Source organism: Agelaius tricolor, unplaced genomic scaffold, assembly GCF_023055355.1.
Source record: "Agelaius tricolor isolate 1412-34295 unplaced genomic scaffold, bAgeTri1.0.p SCAF_6, whole genome shotgun sequence".
Classification (NCBI taxonomy): domain Eukaryota; kingdom Metazoa; phylum Chordata; class Aves; order Passeriformes; family Icteridae; genus Agelaius; species Agelaius tricolor.
In genome coordinates this window covers 31,668,699-31,694,188 of record NW_027269266.1, presented here as the reverse complement: position 1 = coordinate 31,694,188, position 25,490 = coordinate 31,668,699, and the positions used below count along the sequence as shown (strand labels likewise).

General features: G+C 41.5%; 1 long non-coding RNA gene across 1 annotated transcript in view; it reads left to right on the top strand.

The window, feature by feature from the left end:
* Positions 1-25,490, top strand: part of LOC139591082 (uncharacterized) — a 59,258-nt gene that overhangs the window by 29,058 nt on the left and 4,710 nt on the right. The gene's annotated exons all lie outside the window — the stretch shown is intronic.

Sequence of the window (25,490 nt, the reverse complement as noted above, 5' to 3'; positions counted from 1 at the left end):
TCTTTATATGTAAACACAAAAGGTCCAGGCACTGGCAGGCTGTTAATCACAAACCCAACTGCATCTGAACTGGGTGTGCAGATTCACGTTGCTACATCCATATAACACGGGTTTATAGTGCCTCTTTCTCTGTATGAGTGCCACATGCAGTGCAGTGTGACGTTAAGTGTGTTTAGTTATAATTCAGCATGGTGATGCAAGCCAAATTAGTAACCTGTTTTCTGGTAGCCATTTAATAACAGTCGCAGATGGCCCAAGGAAATCCCCACTTGTACCAAAGACAATTTAACATACACAGATGTGTTCATCTACACAGAAACTTCAAAGGAGGCATTTTCATAAGTATGTTCTGCTTGTTGCCTTTCTACTGGCATTTGTTAGTGCTTCCTGCAATGCTTGGTTTAGTCAGGGTCTTGTCTTCATGGGCTGAATGAAGGGTCAGGCACAGTGAAGGGCTCTTCTTCTACTTCTTGCTAAAATCATTAGCCCAGATCAATTTTATATTTCCATATTCCTTTAACACAGAAATGTTCTTAGAAATGTTCTTAGAAAGCATCAGCTGGATCACCACACTGCCTTTTATAGACCAGGCTATTGCTTCATCATTTGCTATAAATTAGGAGACATTTCAAAAAGTGCCTGCAAACCTAAACAATCATTTTGGTGCACTTTTCTCTGAGAGTATTGTTTTTAGCTAGATACATGATCTATATTTAAAATATATGAAATGGAGGTATACTTAATGTTCAAAGTGATATATTATAAAGATAGAAGAAGGTGAACTCGTGATATATTACAAGCCTTTCATACCATGAAATAACTATTGCCTATTATTTTACTCCTGACATTTTTATTTTTAGGGGAATTTCAGTTGATTTGTATTGCTGACACCACTGATATGTTGTTTCCAGTGACCTTACATCCAAAATCAGTAGGGTGTGACATTTGATGGCCCAGATAAAAAACATTAATAGTAGAAGAGAGGGCTTATTTTCCTGCTCATAAATTAAGTTTAAATAACGCAGAATTTATTTTTAACTCTCCAGTACTTTTTACTGTCTACCTAATAAATGTATTCATTACTGGGAGCTTAACTCAGGTTTTCTTAGGGAAGCAGTTTACTAAGATCCTTTTGTACAGCCTTGGCTTTCTTGTTGAGGCAGTGTTGGGTACGAAGCACTGCTTTCCACACACAAAAGGAGATGGCTCCCACGTAGCAAATAAAAAGGAATATAGTGGCAGCAGCAACATTGGTGTGATGAACAGTAACAGAGTCAGATTCAGAGAAGTTTGCAGCATCTTTGTAGAGGCTGATACAAGTACTAAATTCATAATATAAATACTAGTGCAACCTACCCTGTAGGCTTATCACATTTCTTCACAGTCTTGCCTGCACAAATCTCTGCAAATGTTCTCTTGATGAATTCTTCATGAATGCCTGTGAACAACACACCATTCTGGTGTATGTTCCTCCACTTTGAAAATATTCAAAGAGCATGATCTCCAGATGCAACTTGAAAAAGAGAGAAATTCACTGATCAGAACAGCTACCATCAGTCCTTGGGACACAGACACCTCTGTGTAAAGGAGAAGCATGGCTGATGCTTCAGCAATAACTTTAAAAACCCTGGGAAAACACCCTTCTTGCTCCTCTCTGATCTGCAACATTTTTGAACATGACAAATTGTTATTGGATTGTTTTGAGAATTTTTATAACAGCAAGAGGAGAGTTATCACCATATATAGGCTCTTAAAAGACAAGATGGGTTTCTGCAGCACAGGGTTATACTTTGTGTTCCCTCCTGTCATTTTTTATTGCACAAGTCTGTTTAGGAAACCACTGCATCTCTTTCACTGTCTGTGGATGGTGATACAGCATCTGTTTGCATAGCTTAGTCCTGAAGGTACTGACAACAAAAAAGACTCATGGAACTTTTTTCTCTTCAGAAAGTTCTTGTTGGAGTTTCTGATGCAATCCACTCACTGAAGCAAAAACCAAGCTCTCTGGCTTGCTCCTTTCCAAGAGAAGAAGAAGGGACCAGATTAGTTTGCCTGATTGAAGATGCTTTCTATTTTCTTTCTGTTGAACAAATGCCATCTGTAACTTCTGTGTGGGTGGAAAAGCACAGGACATTTTGGATATGAGCGTGTGAATGAATCTTCCCCTGTGAAAAGTCTTATTACATTCAAATTTTATTTCCTTACCCTAAATGGACTCAGGTCCAGCCTCACAGCCCTGGTGTGTGGGTGGAATTTGCCTCCCCCATTTTCCAGGCATGATTCTTGTTACAGCAAGACAAGGCAGCATCACTGCTAAAAATGACTGTTAGAAATTTTAACTTTGTCTTTTGGTTTCTCCATTTTTAAGATGAACTCAGTTCATATTTTCTTCTGCAGTCAACAGGATTATTTCTGGAGAGTTTTATTTTGTATATTTGGGGGTGGAGGGGAGGGTTGGAATGATTTAAGCTGATTCCTGAGTAATATCTTGATTCCAAAATCAGAGTCTTAAATGAAAAGACCTGAAATGGCATGAGTTGGCAGTGCTCAAGCTCTATAAGAGCTATTTGAATGTAGAGATTTGTATGTCTTCTTTGACTGAAACTTTTTATACAAATTGGAACCTACTGATTTCATCAATCTACAGTAGTTGACTCGCTGAAGAGAACCAGGTCCCATGAATTCACATTTGGTCAGTACTTTTCAAAAAATTTCCTATACAAAATAATCAGTCAAAGAGTAATAAACCCACTGTTGTTTTCTTTTACAGTGAATTCTCCTAGGCTCATGCTGCTGCTGACCTGGTACAGGAGTCATGTATCAAATGGCTATGTGTGAGAAAAAGGAAGGAATTTCAGATCATCCTGTAGGCCTCTCCTGCAGAGGACTGAGGAAGTAGAAGTGGCCTTCAGCTGGTCCAAGTAGGGCATGGAGGCTTTTGTCTCCTCCACCTGGACATTCCTCACAACTTATTGCACAACTAATGGTAGAGTGGCAGGATCCCAAGGCACATCTGTTCCCCTTGTCACCTCTTGTCAATGATTCATCCCCCCTAAAGGGTATGTCTACTCTCCATGGGGCAGGGGGAAGATGTAAGGCCCCTATTCCTGATGCCATGGGTGTATGGGGCAAACTGCTAAAATAGCTTTTTGTCTTCCTCTCTGTCTAACCTCAAGAGTCAAGGGATTTCATGGACACCAACCTACCCTAAAGCTGGGAATTGTTCTTTATTTCTCCTTCACAGTCCCTTGCTGGAAGTGCATATGAGGTTTTAGAGGGCATTTGGATTGTTGGATACACATGGGGATTTCTGTGGAGCTAGTGGGAAAGGGATGCAACCAGCAGAGCAGCACTTCCATAAAGTGACAGACTGGTACAGGAGTCACTTTGAGACCACTCTGCTCCTAGTGAGATCTCCAGTCTGCCTCAAAAGAGAGAAGTCCATTATGGGAACAGAGATGCCTGAGCCCTAGGGCATGACAGAACCCTCTTCCCTCTCTCCTCTCAGACACAGGGCAAAGCTGTCCTGCTATAGAGCTGATCCAGCCTTGGGACATGACCTGTGGCCTGAAGAAACCCGGGCCAGCCAAAGCTCCTAATGACAGCTGCTCTTCCTATTCTGGGATGCTTGTGTCTGCTACAAATGGAAATAGGGAGGTGAAGTAGAGGTCATGTAAGAAAATGGCATCACTGGCATTCCTTAAAAGATGTAGCCCAGGTCCTGTCTTGCTTTGAACAAGTGGTCTCAATGTATCACTCTCTCTTCAGCTGCTTTGGTGATCTTGGAAGGGTTTTCCTAGCAGTTGTACTTGTCAATTTTTCACAGTTCACATGAGTTTCTATGTCTGGAAGTCAATATGCCAACCACTAATATATAGCATGCTTTTACCGTGAATTCATGAAGTATCTCTGCAATTAAATTTCCCTGTTAATGACATGATTTATTAATGAAACAAGGTTCATCCTGAAGCTCTTGAAAATGAAAATAGAGTTGATTCCCCCTCACAGTGTCATAAAGCTCACATTAGATACAGATTTTGAATGACATTTTAAAAGGCTGCCAAGCCAAGGAACCTAGAGGGGAGAATCAGGATTTGCCCTTTTCCAGACACCTCACACAAAGCAATTAGAGAAGACAGGTCAACAGCAAGAATCCCTACCCCAAAGCAGAAAAAACCTGAACCCAATGCCAGATAAAGCAAAAAACCAGATAAGGAAAATCACAGGAGTCTTCTATTGTTTTGTATCCTCTCAGTTAGAAGCAATATAGTGCTGAGATGTAAAAGCTTTTGTGTGCAAGTTGAAAGTTTCTTGGAGAAGGCTAAAGAATAGCACTGCAGTGTGTGCCACAGAAGCTGTGCCTGAGGCATGCAGTGTATAAAAAGCATTAGTATGGGGCTCAGATGATGGTCTGCTGGCCTTTTCCATTCATTTGTGGCAGGTGACCTCCAAAAAAGACCTTGGGATAAATAACAACTGAGCCAATCAAACAAAGTAACTGCTACCTCAGTCATACCTGTAAAGTTCACTTTATGTTAATGGACTCCATATGGTTGCAGAAGTTCTCTGCCTATTTGCTGTATAAGCTGTTGGTTTCATTTGTTGGACTTTGTTTCTATTTTTTTTTTCTCTAATAAAATGCTCTAAATATTTGCTGTTGGAGGAGAACAACGCTATGGGAGGCTCTGAAGTGATATTCATAAGAACTGTGAGCACTGACTAATTGATTAACCAAGAGTTCTTGAAGAGAATGATTTGATTAGGGTAATTTATAGAGATTGTATCTTTTGTCATCATTTGTCTTTGAAAACATAGAAGAAAACTGCTTCCAAGTGCATGTAGCCGCTGGCATGAGAGATGGTGTGTGCTACATCATCAGTTACAGCAGACTGCTCAATTTTGTACCTTTCCAGCAAGTCAAATATCCAATAACAACACACACACACGCACGCACACGCACGCTCCAGCTCTTTGCAGCCCAAACTTTTCCAACATGTGCTTAGAAAAATATTTGGGGTTGTTCACGGCTCTGCTCTCTGTAGCATAAACATTTATTTAAATGGGGCTGTCTTTTCAGTAATGAAGAATGAAGGAAAAACAATGGTCTGATTTTGACAAATTAACTTGTGATTTGGAGAGTCAGTGAAGCAGGGAAGAGACATTCCTAACTATACTAATTAAATGAGCTTGCAACATTTATTTTAATGCAATGGAACCAGCCATATGAAGATGAACATTTTAATTTATTTTGTGGTGACATTATGAAAAATTTCTCTGCTGCAGATTATCTACAAAAACAAATCTCATCAGCACCTAGGTTTGTGCATGAAATTTACATCTCTCACATAAGTTTGACCTTCCCCAGTGAAAACAAATGGAATGTGCTAAGTTAAAAAGTTTCTGCAAAGGTTGTCTTCCCATTGATGCGGTGGTTTATGTTCAAATTACCTCTGTGAAAAACACATCCATTTTTCATGGCACAGTGTAGATGAAAAATTCTGAATCCTTTCTAAGGGGAATGCAAATATAGCTCATTAGTTCAAAAACATTTTTCATGAACGACTGCTGAGTATTTTCAGGCAGATGAGAATGTGCAGTTTCAGCCAAGAATGAGCACCACATGTCCTACTAATTGTTTTTTAAACTTGTTGCTTCCCTCTATGGCATTCAATAAGTCTAGAAACTGTGAAGATTCCTGGAGAAAAGAAATTATAGCTATCCTCACTTACAGCATATACTGGGTCTTTTCAATATACTGTGCAGTATGAGAAAAAAAATAGGAGCATTAGCTTTCAGATATTGTTATATTCAGGCACATGACATTTCTCTCCTTGGAGTTTTTTCAGGTTTCAGTAATGAGTAGGAATATTATTTATGGGGTGCCATCAACAAAGAGAGTGTTGTCCTAAGGTTCATATCAGTGATGATGTTAGGGAGCTGCTGTCAGTAGAAGCTGCAGGAGTTCATTGAGTTTTGGGGTTTTAACTAGGTTGAGCAGCAGTAACATATTTTCACTGTTTTAAATTACTCTAAAGAAGGTGCTTATGCCAGGATTTTCCTCTCTTCTCCAGGCCTTCCAAAGGTTTGCTATGAGATGGCCTTAAAAAGAAGATTTGAGCAACAAATCAGGCTGCCAGTCTTGAGCCTGAAAGCTGGAACAGATAAAAACAAGGAAAAAAAAAAAAAGAAAGATGCTCTTTAGAAATTATTTGATTTCAGGGCCTGGTCACCTGTTGAATACTCATGTTTCTGAGTGGTGATCCTCCATGTGCCATGTGCACCCACCAGCTCCTCCTCACCACTGTGGTGGAGGGTGAGTCTCCATGGGCCATTCTGCAGCCAGGGCCATCTTAAGAGCTCAGACAGGTCTTTACCTGAGTCACCTGGGCCCAGGAGGTGAACTGCCCCTGTCAGCTCCAGTCACGTTAAAACAATCAGGGCATTCTTTGGCTGAGATTCTCTTCACATGGATAAATCTGCAGGCCTCAGTCTCAGCCACAGACACTGCACACACCTCCTCTGTTTTCCAAAGTTCATGCTGCTTAACAGACCCTAGACATCTATCTTTTATCTTGGCCCTTTTTCTGTTCTCTTCAGAGTGTGAGATCAGCATTTAAGACTAGTTATAAAGAGAATAAAGCCAATTGTCATGAACTAGGTCTTCCTACAGCTCATCTCTCCCCTTCTTTCTGCCTCTTGCATGGCATCCATGGACTCTTGGGATGTGCCTCCTGGCACATGGGACTCTTCCCCATCGAGGAATCCACAGGCCCTGGCAAACTGTGAATCATTTTGCCCACATGTAAGTTGCAGCCACATCTGGACTGGGCTGTGGAGATCTGCCCATGCACAGAAAAGCTCGGAATGTTATGAGTGCAGTCTTTCACCCAGGTGAAACTGTGGAGGGTTGTTAGACAGGAAAGGGGTTATTACTGAAAACTGAATTGGAATTTAACTGTAACACTCATGTTAACAAAGTATGTGAGCCTTAATGACAGTCAAGTATGGAATCTTAAGCCAGCCAATGGTGAAAATCCTGTTGCCCAAGACCACAACCCTGCTTTTTCACCTGAAAAGCATTCCTGTGCTCCCTAAGTGTTTGCTAAACTCTTGCTCATAACTCTTTTTCCAAGATGAAAAACTGGCAGGTACTGAGAAACAACACGGTCCTGTGCATTGTTGATGCTCTGATGACAGATGTCATGCAAGCACTGTTTTCTTGACTCAGTGTGTCAGTCCCTGCTTTGCTCTTTAGGTCTGCCTTTTTTGGTTACCAGCCTTAGAAAGGATTCTCCTATAATAATTTCAAGTGTCAAAGCTTCTTCACCAGAACAAAAATATCCTCCCAGGAAGGTCATCTCCAGGAGGAGACGAGGACTGCAGACTGTCAGGACTGCCACAGCACTGTAGCACTCAGTAACTCTGCCTCTAAAAATCATTGGGCAATAATTATACCCAGAGATAACCAAGCAACCACACTGTGCATTGACCCCAACAGAAGAGTTAGCTGAAGAAACAAACCTTCAAGATATTTAAAGCCACACAAAAAATGCCAGTGTATCATCTGACAGGGCAGAGAAAAGTAGCTTCTTCCTGTGTGATGGAATTGTTTGATTGAGGATATTTTGCTGGTCTTGAAATATGGAAGTATTTTATTATCACTGAAATGTACTCATCTCTCCTAAAAGAGTCAACAGCCAAGTTCCTACTCACAAAACTGAAGTTTCCAACCATGCTGACATTCAGCTAAAACCACCAAAGCACTGAAAAGGTCTTATAGTACCAAATTTATCCACAGAGGTACTTTCATGAAACTATGACTCCACAGCAGTAGATCTGTTCCATGTTTTCCAGCATGATGCTTACAAGTGATAAAAGCTGCTGTCATTCTTCTCATGATGAAAGAAAAAGATGATGCATTTATACAAAAGCTGGCACATAGACCTTCAAAAAAGAACTTTTGTCAATTTGCTTTTGACTCCAAAGTAATGTACAAAAAGTCATTGCTCTTTCTGAGCTCATATATATCTTACATTTCTCTTGAGGAATCATTTCTCTTCATTCACCTTTTTACTCTCTTTAGGCAACCAGATTAATGTTCTGTGCCTGGACTGGGTGCTTTTCTGACTTTCATGTTGTGAAGATAGCAGCTCATACAGTGGCAGGAATCCATCCAAGTGGGGAGTGGCTTTATTTCTCACCAGTCTTCCTGACTCCTCTAGAAACCACATTTCTACCCCTTTTATTTGTCTCCTCTTCCCCTTTTCCTCCTCTGATTGTAATTACCCTTTAGCTAATAAGCATCCAATAATATTACTGTTGCTTTCTGCCATCTATAAAGAACAGCCAGGTGCTTTCATCCTGATAAATATTTATTTTAGACTGAAGCAAACAAGGAACAGCCCAGTGAAGCTTTCTGGTGAGAGATTAATCTATGTGTTCCTCTCCTGCAGGAGCTGCAGCCCACTGTTCCTGTGGAAGATGCTAACCAGTCACAAACTGGAAAACAGAATTTCCCCAGCCACCCTCCTTGGTGACCCCTGCAGGCACAGCTAGCAAATGGACACTGTGGCCAGGATGCCAGGGATTGTCAAGGACTTCCAGCTGCAGCCCACCCAGGGCCAAGCAGAAATTAGAAGAGTGTGAAGCTTCTGTTCTCTGGTGGCAAATCTCTGAAAACCTCCACTTATAATTCTGGTGTTGCCAGTTCTAGCTTTTTTTTTTGAACTTAGGTGACCAGGGGCAAGCTTCTGCTGAAGTTAAACTGGCTGTAAATCCCTATTCTGCTGCAGATGTCAAACTGAGACAGCACTGGCTTCATGGCTGGCTAGTGGAAAGTGCTGTTCTGATCTTGGTGGGTGGCTTAGAGATCCTTCTGGGCCTGGCTGCAGCTCCTGCCTTTTCACACTCCTGATGCTTTGACTTCTGCTAATTGTGGAATGGCTCTACTATCAGCCTGCAAGATTTTTTTTCCATGAGATGCTAGTCTTTGGATAGCAGGAGTGCTACAAATGAAAGTTAACAGGCAGATATGATAATGAATGCTCCCCCCTCTCTCTTTCTCTTTGTCTCTCTGTCCTTTAATGCAGAATGAGTTTGCAGGAGATTAATTTTATGTAAAGTTTTACATTTCATGTTGTGATCAGCATTTTTTTTCTCTTGGTTGGCTCTGAGAAAACATATATTCAAGTTTGGGAATTCATCATGTCTGATTAATGATGTGTATATAGAGCTTCCTGTATCATCTTCCTTCTTTTGGTCTTTTTTATTCAGTTGTTTGCTGTACTCCAACCCTGCGGATAGATGGTTCCGCAGTGATAAATGTAAAGTTTGCATAAGCCATGTAACAGCAGGACAGCCTATTATCACTGTACATTTTCCATGGCTGTGCAAACCTCTGTAGGCTATTTTATTGCTAATAGATCCACAGAGAAACAGTAGTGATTTTATGACTCTTTTTAAAATGGAAATTCATGTTTGAGAAATACAACTGGGAGGAAACAGATGTAAACCACTTAAGCATTTGCAGAAAATTGAGATGCACACTCTTATTTACAGACCCACATCGCCTCCATCGTTTTATTTTCAAAATTAAAATAAGCAATCTGTTTGCCATGGGAAATGAGGAACTGTAAACTTGTTGTTTTTCCTTTACAAAGCAATGGCCAGCGTCACTGTCTCTGTGCTTAATGGCATTAGAGAAAAGGGATGACAAGTCTCCCCCCCCTAGATTTTATTGTCTATAACACATTCTCTTTGTAATCTGTGTAAGAGGTATGCAAGCGGGAAAGATTTTAGCATAACCATGTGTCTGAATTCCCATTATGTTATAAAAGATAAAATGATTGCCCAAACTATTATAAGGTTTTACCCAAGTATTTAAGGCTATCGGAAAATTGATTTTAAAACTTTAATAGCAAACAATTGCATGGCATTTACACCCATGCCGGAGTGTTCATGTGCTTACTGCCTACACCAGCAGAAAATATTAATTTCTTCTTGCATGCTGGTTTAGATTACTCTTTTGAGGGCCAAACACCCCACTGGAAAATTATTATAAAATACATTTATACATTCTTTTTGAACTTATGAAATCACATGCCATAAAAAGGGACAGCATTTAACACTTTGGAGTTACAATAATATTTCACACTGATCTACACATGGAGTCTGGAGCTGCACACCCTCTTACTCATTTCTTAAGATAAAGATATATAGTTTACAAATAACTAACCAGAGACATGGAGCTTTACAGAGTCTTGGATCTATGTCATGGATTGCTGAGGCCTGAAGGTAGGGAGAGAACCCAGGCAGTCAGTCAGGCAGTCAGTCGGTCAGTCAGTCCTCTACTTCTCAGTAGTCACCACCAATGACATATTTTTTCAGCCATGTATTTCTGAGTAATTGCTTATTTTCCAGGAAAGCAAGGGGGCTGCATTGTTAAAGTACCTAAAAGCACATACAATAGACTATTATATCTAAAGTAGGCCACTGAGAGGTGTAAAAAACTCTACTTTCAAAAAACTTTTTATATGAGGAATGTGAAAAAGCAAAAAAACCCTTAAGCATCAACTGGTAATTGAAGAGAGAGAAAATGCCCTCCTCTAAGGTACTGGCCTGCTGAATGCTACATCAGAGCTGTGTCTCATAGGAAACTATCTTAGCAATGTCCTGTGACAGACAGGTGTATACCTGCAATAGCACTTCCCTACAACAGCTCCATGCACTGGGAGGCAGGAACTGCATTTGCCTCCACAGTTCCTTGCAAAAAAGCTGGCCTCAGAGCTCAGATGAAGGCAGATCCTTCTCTGCAGCTACTCTCGTAGTCACCTGGATACTGTTTTCTTCAGACAGCCCTGAAGTTGCAACGAAGACACTTGGAAGAAGGCAGAGGACATCACTGAGATGCCTCACTTGCTCATCCTCCTCTGCCAGAAGAAGAAGAAGAAAAGGAGAGGAGGGCTGTTTTTTTTAAGGTCAAAGCCATCAGTGTGCCTGGATCTTGTCAACAGAGCTTGGAGGCTGGAGAGGGTGGGAGCAGAAAGGGAGAGCAGAGCTGGTGGTGTGAAATGCCCAAGGAGTGATGCTCTCAGAGAGCACACTGAGGAGAAAGAAAAATCAGGTGTCAGGAAAGAATGGCCTGGGGAAGTAGGGAGGCAAAACAGCTGGGATGGAAGAACTCCCATAAAGAACAGAGCCAGACACTAATTCTACTTTTGGGAGAAAAGACTAAGATACATATTGCATCAAAGAGAGCTAACAACACAGACTGCCTTCCCTAATGTTATTCTTCCATGCAAGTGGTTTCCATAGTGATGTCGCTTGATTGCAACTGAGAGAGGAGATGGCCACAAGGCAATCTCTTCTAGGATGCTGTTCACACCATGGAAAAGCACAAGACTTCAAATCACTTTGAGAAAAAAGCCTGCACTGTAGTTGCTCAGTCCCCAAAATGTGTCTGGAAGGAAGAAGGTCGGATAGCCCTTTCCTCTCTGAGGGCAGAGTGGGGAGACTTTCCCTCTCCATCCTGGAGAGCCTGCAAAAAGCAAAACCTCTCACTGACCTTGCTACATCTGCCACCATCAGACCCACTGCTTCCTAGCCCTTGGGAAACCAACCAGAAAATGTGCTTCAGCCCTCCAGGCCACCATGAACACGGCCAGGAGTGACACTGGTAGGCTGAAAAAGCTGATGAAATTTCACACAAAAATTGAAGTGAAAGAATTCTTTCTTATTCTCTCCTACACTTCACTCAACACTGATTAGTACATTAAAGAGCTTTATTGAACCCTAGCAGTTAAATGGAAAGCTTTCTTGTTGTAGCACTGAAAGAAGGGACAGATTTTCCAACAGCTGTCTAATATCTCTGTCAACATGGAAATGAAATAGATTTAAGGATCTCAGAAAAGCATCCGAACATTTAGTGCCCAGTAATAATGCATTCCAATTTCCACTTGCAGAAACTGGAATTACTCTCAGTCTGTTCTACCAGCTTTATAAATAAACATCAGGCACAACTTTATTTTTAGAAAGAAAAAAACAATCTAAAAGCAGGCTACTAGCTGACCATCTCTTTATTAACCCAGCCACAGAGACACAGTGTTTGAAAAATGCTAGTGGGAACCCATATGTCATGTCCAGGCCCTTGGGGATAAAAAGGGTAACAATAAATAGCCAAATAAGAGAATAAATGAGAGTAGATTTCAGTGGGATTTGTGAAACACACCGGAACCCTTCAGATCTGTGTACAGCAGTGCTCAGATCAATGAACAAAGTAAAAAACATCACAGTGTTTCCATCCTCCAGCTGCACACAGCACTCCTTGTTCTTAGATCAAGGCACTGTGATAAAGAAAGATCAAGCAAACGTAGCCTGAGGACCTGTGAACAGATGTCAGCTGCTTTCTTTGGTCCAGTCCAGCCTGCTACAGTTCATATCTTAAAACCAACAACAAGATTAAGCAATTATTCCCTATACGCTTGTGGTTGTTGTCCAATAAAGCAGCATTCAAAATAATAGCTTTTCTTTTGCCACCCAAGGTTGAGTACTGCAGAAAAATGTCTTGAAACTGATTAGGTTAGAGAGATAGGTCTGCATAAATAATTGTTGAAAGCCAACTAAGTCAAAATAATAATAGCAGAGAAAATTAACTTTCATAGAAACCTACTATGTTTACCTATGTTCTCATTTGTACACTGAAGTCTAATTCAGCAAATGAAGAATACAATTCTCAGGACAAAGCAGATAACCCATGGATTTATGGTGATAGCTGTCACAAAAAAACAGGTCTACCTTGAAAACAATTGGCCTTCAGAAGTTCTAAATTAATTTTTATTTTTATTATCATTATTATCATGGAACCAGATTTTAAAATTTATACAACATTTCTTGTTTGGTTTGCCCTGTATGTCAGCAAGGGAACCTAGATTTACAGATAATTAGGTAGAATTACTTGAATCAATTCAAGAATTCCTTTCATGCAGTTGAAAGGTGTCTTTCTTTCCTTATTTTTTTTCCCAGCTCCTATCTGTCATCAGTTACTTTCTTCAGAAATGGCACACTGCACAGAGTAGATTTCTCCTTCAATAAATATCACTGTAGTCATTAAAGATCATCACTTCTCCGTGCAGTCAACAACAATTTGGATGTGGAAACCTTCATGACAGTCCTCCCTGCCACAGGAGAGGAAATATCTTTGGTCTGTATCTCATCCCTTCAAGGTCTCTCTTCCTGGTCTTGAAATAATATTTATAGCCCCATTTTTCTTGTCAGTGCAATTCTCTCTTCACAAGAAGGAGCCAGTTCAGAGTAATCATTACCACCATGTTTTATGCAGGAGTCTACATCTAATAGCAAATACTCCTTCTGGGCCAGGTTGATGAGAGCAGTGTCGTGTCTGCTGAGCACTTCTGCTGTCTCTGCCTAGCTCATTCAGCCTGGCCTATTGGTCTCCTCTTCTATTTTTACCTCAGTTTCTGTATTACTATTCCAGAAATGGATATGTTTCAAGTAATCTGACAGGCTCTTTCTCCTTCCTGACTATTTTATTATTTTCAGTGAAATGTATTTTGTACAGCTTCTTTTGCTCATCATCATAAAAACCAAAGAAATAGATTTTTTCTGACAAGTGAAAAACGTCTGACAATTCTGTATTTGGGACTGAATGCAAGTTAAATGACAGTGTGCTGATCCACTATGAAAACAAACAAAGTGCACGAAACATCCCCCAAAATCTGATATTTCAGTTTCAAAGGGGCTTTCCTAACAGAGTCCTTTTTTTTAACTGCCCCAGAGTCCTTTTTATCAACTGGGCTGCAGTTGATGGTATGGTGCATCACTTTTAACTTCAGTAAAAATCTTTTCTTATACTTCCAGATGAGCAAATGTATGACTTCTTATCTACTAGTAGCAAAAGACTTTCTGTATTTTCATTCACATGCAGAACCTAATTTGGATAGTGTATACCTGAAGAACTTGCAGCACTTGTGAGGCATATCAGTACTGAATGTACAAAGTTTTATTCTGAGGAGTTTCTGCATAGCATTTATACTGAGCCAGAGTAAATGGCTGAAGGCAAACTATTTGGGAGACTACAAATCACCTAGCCATAGTCCACAGGAATAAAAAAGGAGTAGAGTCTTTTTTATCTATTACAGATAGATAAAGTCTATCTAGAGTCTTTTTTATCTATTACATAAGAAACTTGGAAAGATATAGGTAACATGGAAAATGTGAATAGGAGTATTTTTTAAAATGTGGTTCTCCATCATCATCCTTATTCCCACCCTTACTGCCAAGGGTGGCTCATTGGCTTGGTGACATCTATGATCTTTGCCCCTCAGTGTTGATGAAAACTCTTGCCTAATACTACAAAGAAGTAAAGTTGACTTGAGGTAGATTTTGAAGTTAATTAAGTACTTTACCTGTCATCATGCACCCCATTGCATATTCTCCCTACTTTATTGCAATCATGATGTTTTTCTTAAATTTTTGCAGAATTCTTTAGCTTGTAGCTTCTTCCCTCCCCTCCCTGCCTGCCCTATCAAGATTTAAGTCCTTGCAGTTTCAAAAGAAGGTGGGAAAATGTCAAAAAGTCAATAAAAAATCAAAAGACAGAATTAAAGAATTGTGACTCTATGTGTATGCTCTAAATTTCAGGAATATTAAGGAATCTTACTATTATTGAAACTGCACAAGAGGAAATTCTTACATGTTAAGAAACCACAACAGTTTTGCAGTACCTAAGTTGGCAATACTGAGTGGCTTCTTACAGAGGTCCACAAAGCACTGAACACCACAAGGCTTCCTGTATCCGGAGCTTTGAAATATGCAAGAGCATCCTGTTCCTATTAGATGCCCAATATTCATATCTGAAATCATATTTTGGCCACAAAAGGGAAATTATTAACCGATCACTCACCATTTTCTATGGTAATTAAGGAGCTGCTCTAAACTGAGCATTGCAAATTTTCCATGTGTCAGTTTGCTGTCGCTTTTTAGTGTGCTAGCTGAGGAGTCCAGAAATCAAAGAGATGCAGTGACTTCAAACACAAATGCCTAGAGCTGTGCTGTTCTGAATGAAAATGGACATAGAGATGAATGTTTATGGGTTTTTTGTGCACACCTTTTCACTTGGGTGTGTTTGATGCTTTCTTCTACTGGGGCTGAAGCTGGGATTGAGTAATGAATAAACATGTCTTATTGAAACAACTTTGACATTTCAACTAAGTTTACACATTAATTAAGATAAGGTTGTCCTAGCCCCCCCCAAAGTGGAGCAGAAATTTGAGAGAACCCAGTGGTTGAAGTATAGTATAAAAAGCTGTATGAACACTTTGTTAAATGCACAGATTTAACCCTGCTGGTTTGCTCCTAATCATTATTAATTGCCTCCAGTGGTGGACATTAATTTCCTTATTGCAGCAACATGCATCTTGAGTTTGAGCATATCCTAATATATCAAGTGGGACAGGTGATATAATTCAGCTGGTCACAGCTGGAAAGGAGACAGCCACCCACATGCAAGCAGTCTGTCAGCCTTAGTTACGCTGCAGACACCACCACAGCCTCCATAACAACATTGTGCATTTATCTCTGGGGATAACTTTACAAGAAGTACAGCCGATCAGTTCATCCCATTTAATCTGCTGTTGTCTTATCAGGAATAAGAATGCTTTAGCCTGGGCTTCAGCTCTGAATTTGGGAGGGGAGGAATTTGCATGTGGGGCTGGTTGTGCAGGAGAGCCTGAGCCTCTCCTGGTTGCTAGGAAGGGGAGGGAGTTGGAATGGTGTCCCAAAACAGGACATGCACCAGCAGCCACAAGTCCAGTGCTGACATCTGGACCATGAGAGATTTGTGTTCACATCCCTGAAGTACCCAGTTCCAACTGGAACCCGCTTGCCAAGTATTATATTTGTAGGCTTGTGTAATGGTCACTGTGCCAGAGCAGCTCTCCCAGGAAATTAACCACTTCCATGTGTACAGGGGCGGGAGAAGTGGACATAACTCCACCTTGGAAGAGGCTGGTGGCAAGAGGCTCCATTTGAAGGGATAAGATACAGCTGCAAAAGCCTGCTCAGCCCATAGTCCTGGTGGGAGGAGAACGTGCCTCGCTGTCTGCTTTCAGGCAGAAGTTTTCATTCTGGACTCAGGAGTGACATCCATTTCCACCAGAAGTTTCTGGGTTTAGAGATGGCACATATCCAGGTGAAGAATGCTTCCTTGGGAAAAAAAAACTTGCCCAAGTGTCCTGATTATCTAGTTAATGAAACATGCAAATTACTGCTAGCTCAGAGTTCCTTTCCCACTATGCCCCATAACTACACCTCAGCAGCTGTTATAGTGTATGCACTGAATTTAAGCTAGAAGATAAAGGAAGTTTGAGGAAACAAAAGACTGCATAAAAGGATATTGGGATTTGGCCCAGAGGAAAGATGAGGATTTAAACTAAGCAGAACCAGGTTCCACAGTTGCCTTTCTTAACTGTAATTAACTGTAATTTTTCAGGTTACAATTACCTTTATTTGTAGCAACCAGCAACAGATTAGCCATAGAATTGTTTAGCACTTGGTTTAATAAGTACACACAAATTTGTTTGCCTGTCCAAATATGCAAAGTATATTTGTCCAGAAAAAAGGAAAAAAAAATTGGGTGGTGAAAATTTTTGGAACAAGGTCTTCCATTTACAATATTTCAGTGAATTGTGAAAGTGCATATCCAAATGGTACTTTCTTCTTAATACAAAACAAAGAATATATTTTTGGAACCAAAGCGTCATGCTCCATTTGAACAGGCTTTCAGACAGTTCTTATTCAGACCACCTTGGTGATTCCTGATAACTACTTTGTTCTTGAGTTCACCACTGTAGAAGTGAAGTGGAAGAGCTTAAAAAAGCAGCTCAGTTATTTAGCAGAACAAGTCCTGTTGTTATAGACTAATATGAATTTGATGGTCCTTCTTTCTGGTTCTTAGGTCTTGTGCCTTTCAAATTATCCCAATCATACAGGTGTAATCCTGCAAATTCTTGCTGCATTTTGCAGATATGCCTTATCTTTCAAGGATGGCACCATACAAGTGCAGTTGTTTAATGAATCAGAACATTGAGGTGAAACTAGTCCTTAGCATCTTAGCATGTAATAACACTTTACACCAAGCCTAGAAGCATTATATAGTGTGTCTTTAAATGTTCAATCATTAGGCTTGATCCATTTAGCCCAGGTGAAAATTGTGAGCACTAGAGATAAAGGAAAAATACGTTTACATGGCTTTGAAAGGGTTTAATTCGTCACCATGTCTGGGAATTGTTCCATACCAAACGATACCTTGATAATTAGATCTCCATTTCTTTAAAGGTGACATTTTGTCCTGACAGCACCTAAATTACGTTGTTTTGTTTTCCTGTTGGGACAACACATTGTCAAAGTGAATCACAGTGAATTCTCTGTGTCTCCTGACTTTGATCCCTGCTTTTTCCCATGGAAGAGTCCAGGCTGTGGCTCGGCAGTGTGCCAGGGCTGATCAGCTACTGCAGGCATCCAGGGCTGTGTTTGCCTCTTTCTTGTTCCCCAGCTTTGCTGGAAGGAGCTGGCATTCCACTCACAGCAGATGGGTCGTGATCTGTCTCCGCCTTCCTTGGAAAACTCTGCTTAGCTGTGGACATCTTTATATTTCATCTGGACTGGCACCTGGTTTGGAGGTCTGGAACACCATGTTTATGCTTGTCTCATCTGTTTTTTACCACTTCTAAGGCATGCTGGTTTACAATCCAGGAACCAATTGAAGGCTTTAGTAGGGGAAGGACTTGCTACAAAAACCAAGAAGGAAGGAAAACAATTCTGGATATACTGCAGTTGCTGTCATGAACTTAGACAAGATTATTATTTTGTTTTGTTTTGTTTTGTTTTTTGTTATTTAGGCAGCATGAATCTTTGGCTTAAGCTGGCAGTGCAACTCCATCACAAATCTCTCTGCCAACCTGTGAATCAGATGCTTATGATCAAAATGGGTCAAGTAAACTGTTGGGTTGCCAGTTTTGGATAGCTTGGCTGAACAGCCTTTTTTCAGCCAGAACTGTTATTTATGAGTTATCACAGAAGATTCCAGTGTTAAGATCACTGTTGTTAACATGAGTTTAAAGGAACAAAAGTTTTGTACTAAAAAGGAAACAGTCAGGAAGAAGCCTCGCACAGTGGTATGTGGGCTGAATTCCTTACAGCAATATACATTTCCCTCTTAATTAAAATAGTTAAACTGTGGAACTAGACATTGATGCAATATGTTGTTCCCATTCTAGAAATACATTCACTAAGAGTTAATAAATAATCTATGTGTTCTAATCTTTTAAAGTCTTTTCAGAGGGATGAAGTAATCTGCTATAATTGTAAATGCAGTATCTCTGCCTTCACTGCATTCAAATGTAAAGGTGAGAAACTGATTAGAGGTGCTGGGTTGCTAGAGATAGATGCACCAATTTAAATGCCACAGCATTTGTTTCTAGCAAATTGAGACACTAGAATAATGCTTCCTTCTATTGTAAGGTTTTAGCCCTGGATTTCTACCTGCTTACCCCAGATTTAGCTGGGAAAAGGGATAAATTTTCTTCTTACTAATAATTGAAAAGATTGCTGCAATCAATACAGGCTGCCTAAATAGACCAGATTTCCCAGCTACACAGCACTAGTTACCCAGTGCCAGACCTGCATCACATTCTTATTCTGACATCTGAGGTGAATCTTGCTGCAGAAGCACAGTTCAAACTGCTTTTGATGAATGTAAGGGCATTGTTCTTCTTTGCTTTTATTTTAAGAAGAGTTGAGCCAATTTACCTGGAAAATTAAGCTTTCCACGTGCCCAGTTTCAGTCCAATCTCAGATCCTAAACTGAAAGTACATGGCAGGCTGTAAATCTCCCAAAGCAGTGGGGTGACCAGTCATTGCTGAGTTTGGTTTCCCACTTCCAGATTGCTGCCAGTCTTAGGGTGACTCACTTAAAACTAGCTTGTGGGTGACTTTGTTGCCTGCAGTAATCTGTGGCTCTCTGGGCTTTGTATGGGTCCAATCTGGTTAGCTGGAACCCAAGCCCACACGGACCTGCATGGCCTGAAGATAAAAGACGAGGAGCGCTCTTCCACCACGTGGGGACGAGTATCCTGTTCATTGGCTTGGGATGGGACACTGCCATGTGGGGACGAGTTTATCCTGTTCATTGGCCTGGGATGGGACACTGCCATGTGGGGACGAGTATCCTGTTCATTGGCTTGGGATGGGACACTGCCATGTGGGGACGAGTTTATCCTGTTCATTGGCTTGGGATGGGACACTGCCATGTGGGGATGAGTATCCTGTTTATTGGCCTGGGATAGGACACTGCCATGTGGGGACGAGTTTATCCTGTTCATTGGCTTGGGATGGGACACTGCCATGTGGGGACGAGTATCCTGTTCATTGGCTTGGGATGGGACACTGCTGGCCACAGCGACCACCCAGGTGGCAAAAGAGGCCGAGCCTTTACCTGCAGTGGGGTTTTATCCCCAAAGGGAAAGGGGGCAGGGAAAGAGGACCGTGGCCAATGGGATGCCATTGGGGAGGGGCAAGGGGAGGGGATCCATGGGGCAGACCACCAGGGGTGTAGAAAGGAGAGCATGGGGAGAAACCATGTGGTGAGGAAGGGGGAATAATCTACATGACATACCACCCTCAGTACCAAATTCCCGTTACCCAGGGCAGAGCAACTACTAAATAAACTATTTAGTGCAATACAACAGTTGCCCAGAATTGCAATCAGAACTGCAGTGTAGAGGCTTTAATCTCTGATACCCATGCTTCCATGAGCAGGTTTAATTCTCTTGTTGACAGCCAAATTAGCTGACACAATGCTGTCAGTCGGTGCAGGCAGGGGTAAGCCACACCCAGCTTCGGATTCACTCAGCTCCCACCAGTTGCTTACTCATGATAAAATGTCATGGTTTGGAGCGTGACTCCTCCTCATCTGGAGCGAGTAGTGAGTTTTAGTTGAAATAATATAATCAAAGGGCTGAACTAAATCACTGCTCTTTCTTGGTGATCAAAAGTCTAAAGGGAATGACTTTAATGAAGCAGAGAGCCCAAGACTCCCCAGCTAAAGTCCCACCTAAAAGAAAACTCAAGCACACTTGAGAGTGCAGAAATACTCAGAGCAAAGATCAAACTTCCCTTGCACCTCCTGGAGCGTAACAGAAATGTTACTCAGTGGAGATTCAGCCCTGGCTAAATTTCATGCAGCGGAAATGAAAGACAGGCTACAGCATTTTCCTAGGCCATTCAATACCCCAGCATTTTACATGAATATCAATGGCAGCATTGTCCAGTGTGTACATTATATAGAGACAGTCAAAAATTGTATATCAATGATAGCATCTTTAATAGCCATAAAAATAAAGTGAAGAAGACAGAGGGTGATAAATAAGGAACAGCCTGTATTGATCCATCTGCATTTGGTTTGTTAGATTTCTTATACAGTTCATGGGAACAAAAATCTGTCAGTTCTTCCTCCTTCAAAATAAACTGCTTTCCATTAACAAGCAGCAGATGATCTCATGGGTTTTAGGGGAACATGCAAGAGGGATCTGCAAAAGAGGATATGATGAAGATTATTAATATAGCTATAAATTTCATCAGCCTTTCCTCTTGAAACTTGGACAACTGCACTAACCAATAAAAATAATAATAATAGTCTGAAGCTCTTCTGTATCTCTGTAACCCCTCTATGATACTCACGGTAGCTTTAAATGTGGTGCTTAAGCTGACCTGATAGGAAAATATCACTTGCAATGCCTCAAGTGTGCATTAATCCAGGATCACATGTGAGGCAGCTTTTCTGGACCCTCTCCAGCCTGTCCACATCTTTGCACTGTGGGGACTAAAATGGAACTGAGTATTCCAGGTGTGTCCTGCCAAGCTGCGCTAGTTTTTCCTGTAGTAATTTTCTTCACAGTGGCTCCTATGGGGCTGTGTTTTGGATTTGTGATGAAAACACAGTTGATAATACAGAGATATTTTTGTTATTGTTGAGCAGGGCTTGAAGAGAGCCAAGGCCTTTTCTGCTTTTTTGTTCTGCCATGCTGGTGAGGGGCTGGGGAGCATGGGAAACTGGGAGGAAACACAGCTGGACAAATGATCCCAGCTGACCAAAGGGATATTCCAGACCATGTGATATCATGCTCATTGTATAAAGTGGGCGGAAACAAGGAGGAAGGGAGGGGCATTTGGAGTGTTGGCATTTGTCTTCCCAAGTAACTGTTACATGTGATGGGGCTCTGATCTCCTGGAATGGCTGAACACCTCCCTGTGAATTAGTTCCTTGTTTTGCTTGGCTTGCATGCATGGCCTTTGCTTTCTCTGTTAAACTCTTTTCATCTCAATCCATGAGCTTTCTAGCTTTATGCTTACTATATTCTCCCTGGTCCCACTGGTGGGGGAATGACCAAGCAACTGCATGGACCTTGGCTCTGTCTGGTGTTAATCCACAGCACAATGTCTGAGTACAGTGGGATAATGACTTTTTACCTCAGTATGATGTCCTTGTTGATGTAACCCGGCACCCTCTTGGTTTTCTTTGCTGCAGAAATACACAGTTCACTAATACTGAGCTTGTTGTCCACCAGGGACCCCCAGGTCCCTTTTCCACAGAGCTGGCCCCACTCAGCTGGGTAGATCCCAGTCTGTGCTGCTGCCCTGCATTATGTTTTCCTAGGTGTTAGACCTTACACTTGTCTTAGTTGAACTTCATCAGTTTGTAGCTAGACCAGTCTCCCTCCTTATCCAGATCTTCCTTCAGGGGAGCTCTGCCTTCTGAAGTGTGCCTCACCCCACTCAGTTTGGTACAACAGCAGACTTTGTCAGAGTATATTCAATTCCATCTTCCAGCCTCAAGTGTATACTGGTTTTGGCAGATTATGATAAATGTCAAGGTCTGTTCAGAAGCAAGTACATAGAGGATTTTGGAATATGTGTGTGCATGTGTTTGGTGGGCTCCATACACCCTCTAATATGTAAAAATATTTTAGCCATTGAGACCCCAGGTGCTTGAGGCTGCATTCCCAGAGCATGTGGGAGGTCTTTCACAGGGCTTCTTTTTTACCTCAGTGGGGAGGATGAGCCCTGAGTGCTCATTTACCTTCCAGCCAGACATCTGCTTACATATTTTGGAGGGGAACAGCAACATTTCTAATATAGACAACACTAAGGAAATGGCTCAGAAATGCTCTCTATTTTCAGTTAATTCAAACTGTCCAACAGCTTAATTTCTGCTGTGTTTGGAGCGTGATGCAATTCTGATATGTCACATAGCATTAGGACTTTGCACATGCTATTTGCCCATCTCAGTTTCAAGCTTCCTGCAGTATGAACAAACACACTTATTTTCTTACCAGATTCCCATTTCATGCCCCTGAGTCATAGAAGGAATGTCATAGAAGGAATAAAGCCCTCTTATGGGCAGTAAGACACAAAGAGCTTCTAGAAACCCTCTGCTGCCACAGTTCATCAACTTCTTAAATTCGTTACTTCACTTCCCCCCCCCCCAAGAAATATTATTGAAGTCAACTACTGATTTGAACTCCTTTTCAAGTGAGTGTGAGATGAACAAAGGAGGGAGCATCAGCCAAAAACCGTGGTAAGCTGTCTTTACAGACCATTTTTCACCTTGGAGCTGGTGGTGGTATGTGACACCCAATTCTGACAGCCAGGGTGCAAATACTGCCATTTGGAAGGCACCACTTCATATATATGATGCTCATGTGCTGAACTGCATTGTGTCCTAAGCAAGCTCACCTTCTAAGAAAAGTGTGACAGCATCTAAACTGCCTGTAGTCCCAAACTCATACTGATTTCTAGACCATACCATGGGACTGGCTGATGGACAATCCCAGGTGAGTTCTGTCAACCTGATGGAGCAGACAGCTGAATTCCAGCACTTGGAAATGGGTTAAGCTACTGCTTTGCAGAGACAGTAGCTGGCACAGCCCCATTGCTGCATGCCTCTTCAGCTTCCCCATGTGTTTTACACTACTGTACAGTGTATTTTAATATAGTTTCCAGCGGTGTTTCAAGGAGGGAATTGAAAAAGTGTTGAGCAATATTGCTATAAACAATCATTTAAGTCAATATCATTGTTTGACAGATTTGTTTATCACACATGCACAGACACACAGACACACAGACACACAGAGACTTACATAACCTCTGTAGTGTAATGCTGTGGTACTCTCTTTGTCCTTGCATCCTTTCCTCTAATGTTTATGACCCATTTTCAAAGGCATGCTCTGGTATCTGATGATCTGTGTCTTTTCAAGTCTGCATAGAGACATGCAATCTCACTGTCTGGGTAATGCTTCCAATGGACAGCCTTCCAACAGACTCACTTTCCTCTTCCATCACTTTCCTCTTCCATCCTTTGCCCTCTTCCCATGGATAAAAATGACTGATGAAGCCCATTACTTATCTATCAGATAATAGATCTACTTTGACACAGATTCCTTATAAAGCTTACTCTTAGCAAAATCTGTTCTGGACATCAAGAAAGCACTGGGCTAAAACATTGCTTTTGTTGGTAGGTTAATTTAGCATTTAAATTCTTTTCCTCTACTGACTTTTTTTGAGGAAAATTGGTCCATTATGTACAGCAGAATTTAACTGATCCATACTCCTGTGATTAAAAAAAAAGCCTGTGTTACAGTGAAAATATTCTCCTCATAATGCTGACAGTAATGTGTCTTGAAGACAAGATTAAGATGCATACAGCACAATCCTGACACCCAAACTGGGAAAAGATAGCAACATGAAAAGGGATTTAGTTACTTTTTGTCAGTTCTAGAACATTGCCAGTGATTATGAGAGACGAGCAGTTGTGCTTTTTAAGTTTGACCACATTTCAAAGCCCTGTGCACTACTGCACCAAGTACAGAACGGTTCAGGCCCTGAAGACCTTCGAATGAACTTCAAGAGGCTCAATTAATTTCTGTGCTTTGGGCCATGCTTCTGCCCTGCCCTGGCAGGGCCTGAGATGCTCTGGCATGTTGTGTTTTCCATACACAACAAACCCTTGTGAGTACATTCAAACCCAGAGAGACTCAGATGTGCTGGTCAGGTCATGGTGCATTTTTGATGACTGGAAGGATTCTCCCAAATTAAATTCCAGAACTCCAAACCCAGGCCAACATTTCTAACACAAGGAATTCCCAAACCCTGTAAGCCACAACATCTGGAGCTACAGCAGTCATTGCAGGGCCTGCTTATCAGACAAAGAGCCTCTCACAGCCTGGTGAAAGCTCCCAGGCACTCTGTCCATCACATCAGAGCACTGAGCAGAGCAGCCTGAGGGGCAGCCAGGTCGTACCCCAGCCCTGCCTCCCATCAGTGTCTGCATGGGGGAACCATCACCTGCTCCGGGCAGGGAAGTGCTGCTGCAGCTCTGCTGGGTGCCTGGCTCTTCCCAGCCTTGTGGGGACATTTATTTTGCATTCTTTTTTCCTACAGAGTGATGTGCCTGCTCCTTGGGGGCTGAGAGGAGTAGCAAGAAAGAGAGTGGCTGAAGCTGTAAACATTTTTGTGGGGGAGTTATGGGTTACTACAGTTTCCAATTTGGCAGAGGTCCCAGAAATAGCTCTTGCAGAAATATATATCCCTGAAATGACCTAAAAATAACCCAGTGGCAACCTGCAGTGTATATAAAGTTGGAAGATAAAGATGCAGAAGGTATAAAACATACTTTCCCCGTGCCTGAGTTCCAGGGAGCACCTTCATGGTGGTGATATTCCAGCCCATATTGTGCCTCACCCCTCCAACCACCACTCTCTGCTCCTGGTTTGACGGACTTGGCTGGGAAGCTGCAGAAGGACTGATGCTGCCTTGGCTGGCTGGGATCACCCATGCCTGTGGGGAACATTTTACTCGTGCATAGGAAATGAGACCCTCGTGAGATACAAGTTATTGCAGGAACAAAGGAACACTGCTCTTCACAAATGTTACAAAGCACTCAAAGTAAAAAAAAACCAAACACCTCCTCTCATATACCATTAGTTTTAATACTACCTGCTGTACAGAGATACAGTTAAATTAGCTTCAGCAGCTTAAGCTTATCTCCATTTTTAACAGTAGTCTCAAAGTCAGCAGAGTCCTTCACAAATCCATATCCAAAAACTACATTAATATATTGAGAAATTTGCATGAAATGGTCGATATGGCATACTTATTTCACATCTCCAGACAAAGGCAAATGAAAATCAAGAATCTCTGCAGCATTCATCTTGAAAAAAAAGAGAAAGAAAAGCATCTTATTGAATAAATTACACTTGAAGAGGCAGCAGTGTTTCTTTAATGGTCAAAGATTGATTCTCAGGACCAGAAGCCTGAACCAGCAAACAAAGTATCTGCTTCTGTCTGCCCCATCCTGAGAGCTCTTCACAGCAGAGCTGAGTAAATAATTCACAGTAGATAATTTACCTGCACAAAAG